The 10,486-nt window shown below is 44.4% G+C and overlaps 1 long non-coding RNA gene across 1 annotated transcript; it reads right to left on the reverse strand.

The window, feature by feature from the left end:
• Window positions 1–2,117: 2,117 nt before the first annotated feature.
• On the reverse strand, window positions 2,118–7,954 carry LOC132398952 (uncharacterized). Its single transcript, XR_009513853.1, has 3 exons — window positions 7,849–7,954; window positions 3,435–3,494; window positions 2,118–2,249 (listed from the first exon to the last, which is right to left on the reverse strand). It is a non-coding gene; the product is annotated as an uncharacterized LOC132398952 (long non-coding RNA).
• Between the last annotated feature and the right edge of the window lie 2,532 nt (window positions 7,955–10,486).

Here is a 10,486-nt window from a genome sequence, read left to right on the forward strand (position 1 = left end):
TGTACATCCTGTCACCATCTGAAATTCTGCCCACAAAGGGTGTGGTCATCAACAAATGTATAGATAGCATTTGAGCTGTGTATAGCCACAAAACGTTGGGTTTGGAGAGAGTAGAGCTGTCGGCTGATCAGATATCCTTGAGGATCCTGTATGTAATCAGGATCAGATTTAATATCACCAGCACATGTCACGAAACTTGTTAACTTTGCAGCAGTCGTGCAATGGTAAATATAGAAAAAAAACTGAATTGTATTAAGTATATATGTGTTATTAAATAATTAAATTGAGGTAAATAGTGCAAAAACAGAAATTAAAATAAAGTAGGTAGTGTTAATGGGTTCAATGTCCATTCAGAAATCGGATGGCAGAGGGGAAGAAGCTGATCTTGAATCGCTGAGCGTGTGCCTACAGCTTCTGTACCTTCTCCCTGATGGTAGCAGTGAGAAGAGAGCATATCCTGGGAGGCAAGAGTCCTTGACGATGGAAGCCGGTTTTGTGAGGCACCGCTCCTTGAAGATACCTTCGATACTACGGAGACTGGCACCCGAGATGGAGCTGACTAATTTTACAACTCTTTGCTGTTTGTCACAAGGCTGTGCAGTAGCTCCCCCATCCCCCGCCACCACCCCATACTAGACAATGATGCAGTCAGTCAGATACTTGCATTTCGTACGTATCAGAGCAGCTACCGCGCTGCGATCTACTGAAACAAACTTTTGTCGGCTGATAGATCCTACATGCAGGGTGGGCGCGTGCCCTGTCACACTCCTCGCTCGGTTGGTCGCTCTCTCCAGACTGCGACCGCCACAGCCCCAGTACGGGGACCTCCGGCCTTGTCCTTTCACCCCAGCCACGACCAGCCGCACCTGGCCAGGGCGTCTGGTGGGCAGAGGATGGAGTTTGGGCCTGGAGGCTGTCTAGTGAGGCAATGAAGCCCTCAAAACTGCTTCGGTACCCTGAGTCCAAGCACCCTGCACTTAAAGACGAACCCGTTGAGTTTTTTCAGCGGAAAAAATATGAGCAGCGCGGGACGAAAGCTAAGTGGCGAGAGCTGCGAAAACTAAATTGTGGAATAGACTGGACATAAGGAACCTGCTTCGAGTATCGCTGAATTCCAGTCATGTTTAACACCCCCCCCCCCCCCACCACCCTCGGCCGGTCCACAAGAATATTGTCAATATTAAACCGGTCCGTGGTGCAAAAAAAGGGTGGGTACCCCGGTGTTTATACATTATTTCTACTGCCGGGTTGCGGGGATTTACTTCCGATCTTTTCTGCCCTGGTGCGTATGTGTGAAACTAATTGATCTGGGGTCGATCTTGCCTTTTACTACGGCTGAGGTAGGGGATCTTGGGCTTCAAAAGGTTAGAGGAACAACACCTTACATTCTGTTTGGGTAGCCTGCAACCAGATGGCATGAACATTGATTTCTCTAACTTGTAGTAATGCCTCCCACCCCTCCCCTTCACCATTTCCCATCCACTTTTCCCTCTCTCCCCTTGTCTCTTTGCCCACCCATCAGCTCCCTCTGGTGCTCCCCCCCCCCCTTTTTTTTCTTCCATGACCTTCTGTCTCTCTCACCAACCAACTTCCCAGCTCTTTACTTCATCCCTCCCTCTCCAGGTTTCACCTATCGCCCTGTGTTTCTCTCTCCCCTCCCCACCACCTTTTAAATCTACTCCTCATCTCTCTTTCTCGAGTCCTGCCAAAGGGTTTCAGACTGAAACGCCAATTGTACTTTTTTTCCATCGATGCTGCCTGGCCTGCTGAGCTCCTCCAGCATCTTGTGTGTGTTGTACACACCATGTTGTACATGGATTTTCCTTCTACAGTGCCAAGGCATGCTGGTGGTAGGTTAATTGGTCATTGTAGATTGTCCTGTCATTAGGGTAGGGTTAAATCAGGGGATTCCTGGGCAGTGCAGTTCGAAGGGCCTATTCCATGCTGCTTCACAATAAATGAATAAATAAATGTCCGTCAGGGTGGTATATAATGACATTGCATACTTTAATAATAAATTTACTTTGAACTTTGAATTTCCATCGCTTCCTCTTGCTAAACAAAATTCTGCCAATTTCACCTTTTCCATTATTGCAAAGGATGGTTCAGACCGGCTGCCACGGCTACGACACACAGCACTCAAACCTTTTCACGAAGCGGCAGGGTGCAATACAAGGCAAGGATTTTATTTCCTTCATGATATTTTAATTGGAATCGGTACAACAATGTCTTATGAGGTGTGATGCATGCTGAAAGAGGAACAGATGGGATTTGTCAATCACAGTCACCTCAGAGCATCGAATCTTGGGACATGCAGCTTGGCTGACGAAGGGTACTGAACGTGCAAGTGAAAAGCTGCCTCTGTTTGTACTCTGCTGCAACCTAACGACCAACGTGCATCTTGTAGGAATGTACCTGTGTCTGTGAAATAGACGAAGCAAAGACACGTGTGTGCTCATGAAGAGTCACATACAATGTTTGCTCACCTACAGCGCCCATACCAGAATCAGAATCAGAAACAGATTCACTAGCATTGACTACCATATGTCATGGAATTTGCAGCAGCAGTATATATATTTCTTGCTGTAATTTAATGTTTTATATTGTATATAACACATATTATTATATATGGGGTGTGGGGCGGATGGCAGAGAAGGAGTGCTGGGGTAGTGCCATTCTGTGTATATGTATACACTTAGTGGTGTCTTTATTAGGTACCCAACAGAGTGGCCACTGAGTGTCTGCATGTGGTCTTCTGCTGCTGTAGCCTATCCACTTCATGGTTTGATGTGTTGTGCATTCAGAGATGCTCTTCTGCACACCACTGTTGTAATGCATGGTTCTTTGAGTTACTGTTGCCTTCCTGTCTGCTTGACCCAGTCTGGACTTTCTCCTCTGATCGCTCTCGTTAACTAGACGCTTTTTGCCCACAGAACTGCTACTCACTGGATGTTTTACGTTTCTCGCACTATTCTTCATAAACTCTGGAGACAGGAGGGCATGGAACTTCCAGGAGATCAGAAGTTTCTGAGATACTCAAACCACCCCATCTGGCACCGACAATCATTCCCTTAGATCACTTGCATCACATTTCTTCCCCATTCTGATGTTTGGTCTGATCAACAACAGAACCTCTTGACCATGTCTGCAAGTCTTTTATGCATTGAGTTGCTGCCACATGATTGGCTGATTAGATATTTGCATTAACGAGCAGGTGTATAGGTGTACCTAATAAAGTGGCCATTGAGTGTAGATCATAGAACAGTACTGCACAGTACAGGCATGCTGTTGATGAAAAATCTGATAATGTTGAGAGCGACAGGGACTGAGTAGCCTTGAGATTTACAATGTGAAAACTAACAAGAGACAAGCAATGTAGCTTACACCAGAAATGAACGGCAAATTAACTAAAATGGAATTTGACACTGGCTCACCTGTTTCATTCATTCCACAGAATGAGTTTGAATGGCATTTCAAAGATACTGAACTGAAGCCTGCAGATATCAAACAAAGAATTTATACTGGAGAAAAGATAACTCCCGTGGGAATGACATTTGTAACAGTGAAATACAACCAACAAGCCACATAGGGCCAGTATTGTGGGGTCAGGGGTGGCTGAGAAAACTTCAACTTGATTGGAGATCCATCCCCTATTTGCATGCCACATCCCTTGTAATAGAGTCAACTGAAAGCAAATTAAGAAAGGCACTGAATGACGCCACATCAGTGTTCAAGGCATTGGCAACCTCAAGCACATCAAGGGTAAAATAGTGTTAAATGAAAATGCCTCATCCAATTTTTACAAAGCCTGCCTGGTTCCATGGAAAAGTAGCCAGTGAGCTAGATTGCATGGAGGCTGAAGGAACGCTTTCCAAGGTTGAAAAGAGCCCAGGGGCAATGCAACTGGTTCCAGTAGCCATAAACAATGGGTCTGTCAGGACCTGTGGTGATTTTAAGGTCACCATCAATCCAGTACTGAAAGTAGATCAATATTTTCTGCCCAGTTAGAGGATATGTCAGGAGAAGGAGGCAAAGTGCACAGTCAGTGCAGGGTACACATGTGGCCACTCCCCCCAATAATAAGGTTACAACGTTAGATTCAATTGAGGGGGATGATCTACTGGGGGGAGGCAAACAACCGGGTCTCTGGCACTGAGTCTGGTGTTGTGGCCTTGAAGAGCAGGGAAGTGAAGAGGCGACAATGTTGATTGGAGATTCCTTAGTCAGAGGCACAATGATGAGGTTCTGTGGGCGCGATACAGATATCCATATGGCGTGTTCCCTCCCTGATGCCAGGACCAGACCAGGGGTGTCTTGGATAGGGTCCATGGCATTCTCGAGGGTGAGGCTGAGCAGCCAGAACTGTTGGTGCATATTGGCACCAATGACATAGGTACAGAGGGTGTGGTGGTCCTGAAGAGAGATTTTAGGGAGCCAGGTAGAAAGCTGAGAAACAGGATCTCCAGGGTGGTAATAAAGTGGATTGCTGCCTGTGTCACATGTCAGTGAGATGATTTGGAAGGTGAAGACATGGCTGAGAAACTGGTGCAGGGGGCAAGGGTTAAGGTTTATAGATCCTTAGGATCTCTTCTGGGGAAGAGAAAAAGAAACCTGTACAAAAGAAATGGGTAACATCTGAACCTGAGGGGGTCCAATATTCTTGTGGGCAGGTTGGCTAGAGTTGTTCGGGTGGGTTTAAACTAATTTGGCAGGGGGATGCAAACCGGAGTAACAGTGTTGAAAATGAGGTTTACAAACAGAGGCAATGTGGAGTGAGACTCCCAGCGAGGAGAGGCTGATGACAGGGCAAATTTGCAGCTAATAGAATAAGTTAAAAGGTGGACAAAATCAAAAAAGGGTGAATATAGGAGTGAAGGTGTTACATCTGAATGTGCTCAATAAATGGAATAAGGTCAATGAACATGTATGATGTTGGAGGCATCACTGAATGATGGCTGAAAGATCATAGCTGGGAGCTTAACATCCAAGGGTACACATTTTATCAAAAGGACAGGTAGGAAGGCAAAGGGGGTGGCATTGTTCTGTTGGTGAAAAAAATGAAATCAAATCATTAAAATGAGGTGACATAGGCTCAGAAGGTGTTGAATCATTGTGGATAGAGCTAAGGAACTGCAGAGATAGAAAGACCTTGATGGGAGTTATATACAGACTCCCAAACAGAAGTAAAGATGTGGTTAACAAATTACAATGGGAGATAGAAAACACATCCCAAATGGGCAATGCTACAATAGTCATGGCAGATTTCAACATGCAGGTAGATTGGGAAAAATAGGTTGGTGCCGGATTCCAGGGGAGGGAGTTTCTAGAGTGCCTATGGGATGGCTTTTTAGAGCAGCTTGTGGATGAGCCCACTAGGGGAGCTGCTGTTCTGCATTAGGTGTTGTGCAGTAAACAAGAGCTGATGGGAGAGCTTAAGGTAAAAGAGCCCCTGGGGGTAAGTGATCATAACATGAATGAATTTACTCTGAAATTTGAGAAGGAGAAGCTAAAGTCAAATGTATCAGTAATACAGTGGAGTAAGGGGAATTACAGAGGCATGAGAGAGGAGCTGGCCAGAATTGATTGGAAAAGAATACTGGCAGAGATGACGGCAGAACAGCAATGGCTGGAATTTCTGGAAGCAATTCAGAAGGAACAGGATATATACATCCCAAAGAGGAAGAAGTATTCTAAAGGAAAGATGGCACAACTGTGGTCAACAAGAGAGGTTGAAGCCAGTATAAAAGCCAAAGAGTGGACTTGTAGTAAAGCAAAAATTTGTGGGAAGTTAGAGGATTGGGAAGCTTTAAAAACCAGCAGAAGGCATCTAAAAAAAGTAATTAAGAAGGCAAATATGGAATACAAATGTAAGCTAGTCAATAATATTAAAGAGGATACCAAAAGTTTCTTCAGATACATAAAGTGTAAAAGAGATGCGAGAGTGGATATCCAACCATTGGAAAATGATGCTGGAGAGGCAATAATGGTGGACAAAGAAATGATGGATGAACTGAATAAGAATTTTGCATCAGTCTTCAATGTGGAACACACTAGCAGTTTGGTGGAAGTACAAATGTTAGGGGTCATGAAGTGTGAGAAGTTCCCACTATTACGGAGAAGGATCTTGGGAAACTGAAAGGTCGGAAGCTAGATAAGTCACCTGGGCCAGATCATGTACACCCCAGGATATGAAAGAAGTAGCAGACGAGATTGTGGAGGCATTAGTAATGATCTTTCAAGAATCACTGGTTTCTGGAATGTCCAGAAAGACTGTAAGATTGCAAATATTACTCTACTCTTCAAGAAGGAAGAGAGGCAGAAGAAAGAAAATTATAGGCCAGTTAATCTGATCTCAGTGGTTGGGAAGATGTTGGAGTCAATTGTTAAAATGTGGTTTTAGGGTATTTGGAAGCACATGATAAAATAAGCCGTAGTCAGCATGGTTTCCTGAAGGGAAATTCTTGCCTGACAAATCTGTTGGAATTCTTTGAAGAAATAACCAGCAGGATAGACTAAGGAGAATTGGCTGATGTTGTGTTCTTGGAGTTTCAGAAGGTCTTTGATAAGGTGCCACACATGAGATAGCTTAACACGCTACAAGCCCATGGTAATACAGGAGGGATTCTAGCATGGATATAGCAGTGGCTGTCTGGCTGGAGGCAAAGAGTGGGATTAAAGGGAGTCTTTTCTGGTTGGCTGTTGGTGTCTAGTGATGTTCCACAGGTGTCTGAGTTGGAACCGATACATTTCCGGTACACGTTAGTGATTTAGATGATGAAATTGATGGCTTTGTTGTAAAGTTTGCTGATGATATGAAGGTAGCTGGGGGCGCAGCTAGTTTTGAGAACATAGCGAGGTTACTGAAGGACTTAGATAAATTAGGAGAACAGGCAAAGAAGTGGCAGATGGAATACAGTGTCTGGAAGTCTATGGTCAGGCACTTTGGTAGAAGAAATGAAAGGGTTGACTACTTTCTAAATAGAGAGGAAATACAAAAAACAGAGGTGCAAAGGAACTAGGGAGTCCTTGTGCAAGATTCCCTAACGGTTAATTTGTAGGTTGATTCTGTGGTGAGGAAGGCAAATGCAATGTTAACATTCATTTCAAGTGGACTAGAATATAAAAGCAGAGATGTAATGTTGAGGTTTATAAAGCACTGGTGAGGCCTCACTTGGAGTTCTGTGAGCAGGTTTGTGCCCCTTATCTTTAGAAAGGATGTGCTGAACCTGGAGAGGGTTCAAAGGAGGATCTCAGAGATTATTCCAGGTTTGAATGGCTTGTCAAATGAAGAATGTTTGATGGCTCTGTGCCTGCATTTAGAAGAACGGGGGGGGGGGGGTGATCTCATTGAAACCTATCAAATGGTGAAAGGCCTTGATAGAGTGGATGTGGAGAGGATGTTTCCTGTGGTGGGAAAGTCCAAGACCAGAGATCACAGCCTCAGAATATAGGGGCGCCCTTTTAGAATGGAGATGAGGAGTGGTGAATCTGTGGAATTGATTACCACAGGCTGCTGCTGAGGCCGAGTATGTATGTATATTTAAGGCAGAGGTTGATAGACTCTTGATTGGTCAGGGCATGGGGATAGGGGGAAAAGGCAGGAGATTGGGGCTGAGAGGAAAATTGGATCAGCCATGATGTAATGGTGGAGCAGACTCGATGGGCCAAATGGCCGAATTCTGCTCTTATGTCTTATGGTCTTATATCTTTACAAACTTTTCTGGAAGGAAGCACTTCAGCAAAGTTAGGCTTAGTTGAGGCCTAACTACAGATGAAGATGGAAGAAGAGTTCGAAGCATTTCTCACCATAAACAATCAGAAGGGGCTTTATTACTATAATAGGCTTACTTTTGGAGTAGCATCTGCGCCTGCACTCTGTCAGAAAGCATTGGACCAGGTGCTGCAAGGCTGCCCAGGCATGCAGTTTTATCAGAATTACATCATCGTTACCTGTAAGGATGACAAGGAACATCTACAAAATCTTAAGATCGTGTTAAAAAGTTTAGAGGATTATGGGCTCAGAGCATGAAGCATAAAGTGTGAATTCTTTAAACCAAGCATCACTTACTGTGGTTACCCTGTTGATAGTTCAAGTAGTCATAGTCATAGTCAACTCTTACAGCCACCATGGAGGAGGCCATAAGCCCTGAGATTGTTCCACAGTCATAAGTCTCACCTGTAAAAAAGACTAATCCCCACCCCATCCCTGTCAAGAAAGATGTTGCCCCATGAGAGTAAGAGATCATCCACAGCGATTAAGTCTTTTGGCATGAATGGAACTATTTGAAATTTACACTGTTGCTGGATGTCTCTATCATAGTTGTTTTATACTGTGTAGTATACTGAGAGAGAGGGAGAGAGAGAGAGAGAGAGAGATACATTATATATCATTTTGGAGAATATAGCTAGCAGGGGGAGGTGTTGTAAGAAGAATACTTGTTGTTCTAGTCTCCCTGTATTTTTCTTTTGATTAGTTTTATGTTTTGGAGTTACAGAACGTATCAGTCACTTGGAGAACATATAAACTGCTCAGGGGCAGTGGCTGGCATTGAACTCTTATTGGTGGCCACTGGTGCTGTAAAGCGATGCATTGACAGCTATGCTACACTGCCACCCAAACACACATGCAAAATAATGGACCAGTTCACCAGTTTAATTTACCTGCTCCAACAATGCGGTCATGGAGAAAAGGAGACCACAGTCGGCATCATTCTGTACTGTGTTATGCTGTATGACGTGGGCGATCATGATCTTTCCATTGACCATGGTTGCTCCTGGCAAATTTCCCTACAGAAGTGGTTTGCCATTGCCTTCTTCTGGGCAGTGTCTTTACAAGTCGGGTGACCCCAGCCATTATCAATACTCTTCAGAGATTGTCTGCCTGGCATCATAACCAGAACTTGTGATGTGCACCAAATGCTCATACGACCATCAACCACCTGCTCCCAAGGCTTCTTATGATCCTGATTTTGGTGGTGGGGGGAGGCTAAGCAGGTGCTGCCCCTTGCCCAAGGTGACCTGCAGTCTAGCAGACAGAAGGAGCACCTTACACCTCCTTTGCTAGAGACGTATCTCCACCCCGCTACCCAGAGTGGAGATAAAGATCCCATTTCATCAGCTGTGAAGGCGAGAGTGCATACAACCTAATATAACAGTGCAGTGAGGATTGGCAGATCTCTCTGCAACTGCTGGCATGGTAATCGTGAGAGAGCGGCCCGTTTGACAACCTTCCACAATGGCCTATCTAGGGAAGATGGGAAAACTAGCTTCTTAACCCAGAAGGTAGTGAAGTTCAGAACCTCCTGCCTAAAAGGAATGTGGAGGCAAAAGCCCTCAACAAATTGGATAAGGATTTGGAAGAATTAGGAACCAGCCCAGGAACTGGGAAGTAGGGTCATTCTAATATCCATTTCTGAACAGGCATGGACACAAAGAGTTGATTGGTTTTCATCTGTGCCAAAACATTTTGTGATTGTCTGCTTAGGTGACAGAGCAACTGGAAGGACGTAGATGGGCTCTTGCTAAGTACAAAATTCAAGTTCAAGTTTATTGCCATCTGACTGTACATATCCACAGCCAAATGCAACAATGTTCCCCCGGGCCATGGTACACCTGCAAAAGGTTTATCACACACAGCACATAAAATAAAATATTACCACAAATAAGTTCATAAAATGTAATTCAAAATACATGTGAAGTGCGTAGCACAGGTAAACTGTAAACAGTAAACAGCTCGCTGTCCTAATGACGAGACCTCAGTGGTGGCAGGGTATTCATTAGTCTCACAGACTGAGGAAAGAAGCTGTTAGCCAGTCTGGCAGTACTAGTCCTGACAGTAGTGGGTCGAATAGACTGTGGGGTGGGTGGTCGGGATCCTCAACAATACTTCAGGCCCTCTGTCTGCAGTGCTCCTGGTAAATGTCACAGATGAGGGTGGTAGGTGTGGCAGGTGGAGATACCAGTGTTCCCCTCAGCTGTTTTCACTATCCACTGTAGGGTCTTGAATCGGATGTTTTGCAGCTTCTGTACCATGCATTGGTGCCGCCAGGATCGTTGACAACGATCCTCAGCAATGCTTTGGGCCCTTCAGACCCATTAACCATAAGGACAACGAAAACCACGTGGCAGACATATCGGGAGTCATCAGTTTAACTGCACAGCCCAAGGTTGTTGAAATGTAACTTCATGCTATTTCATTTATTTTTTAAAAATCTCACTAGGTACTTAATAGAAAACTCTTGCCTGAGGCTAGGGACTTTCTGTACATAACTATTTAAATGATCACTCAGATGGGAAAACTCACACAAGCGAAATAGAAAGAAAAGGCATGAAATAAAACAAGTAAAAGAGGAAATTAAAAACCCATTTGGTGTGAACATCCTGTCCCCGGGTTTCTTTCAAACTGAACTTCAAAGAGATGCTGTTAATTTTAGAAGATTACCTCAGAAGGAAGAGCTTTGATGTGAGCTGTCAAAGTGGCTGAGGC

The sequence above is a fragment of the Hypanus sabinus genome, chromosome 9 (assembly GCF_030144855.1).
Source record: "Hypanus sabinus isolate sHypSab1 chromosome 9, sHypSab1.hap1, whole genome shotgun sequence".
Taxonomy (NCBI): Eukaryota; Metazoa; Chordata; class Chondrichthyes; order Myliobatiformes; family Dasyatidae; genus Hypanus; species Hypanus sabinus.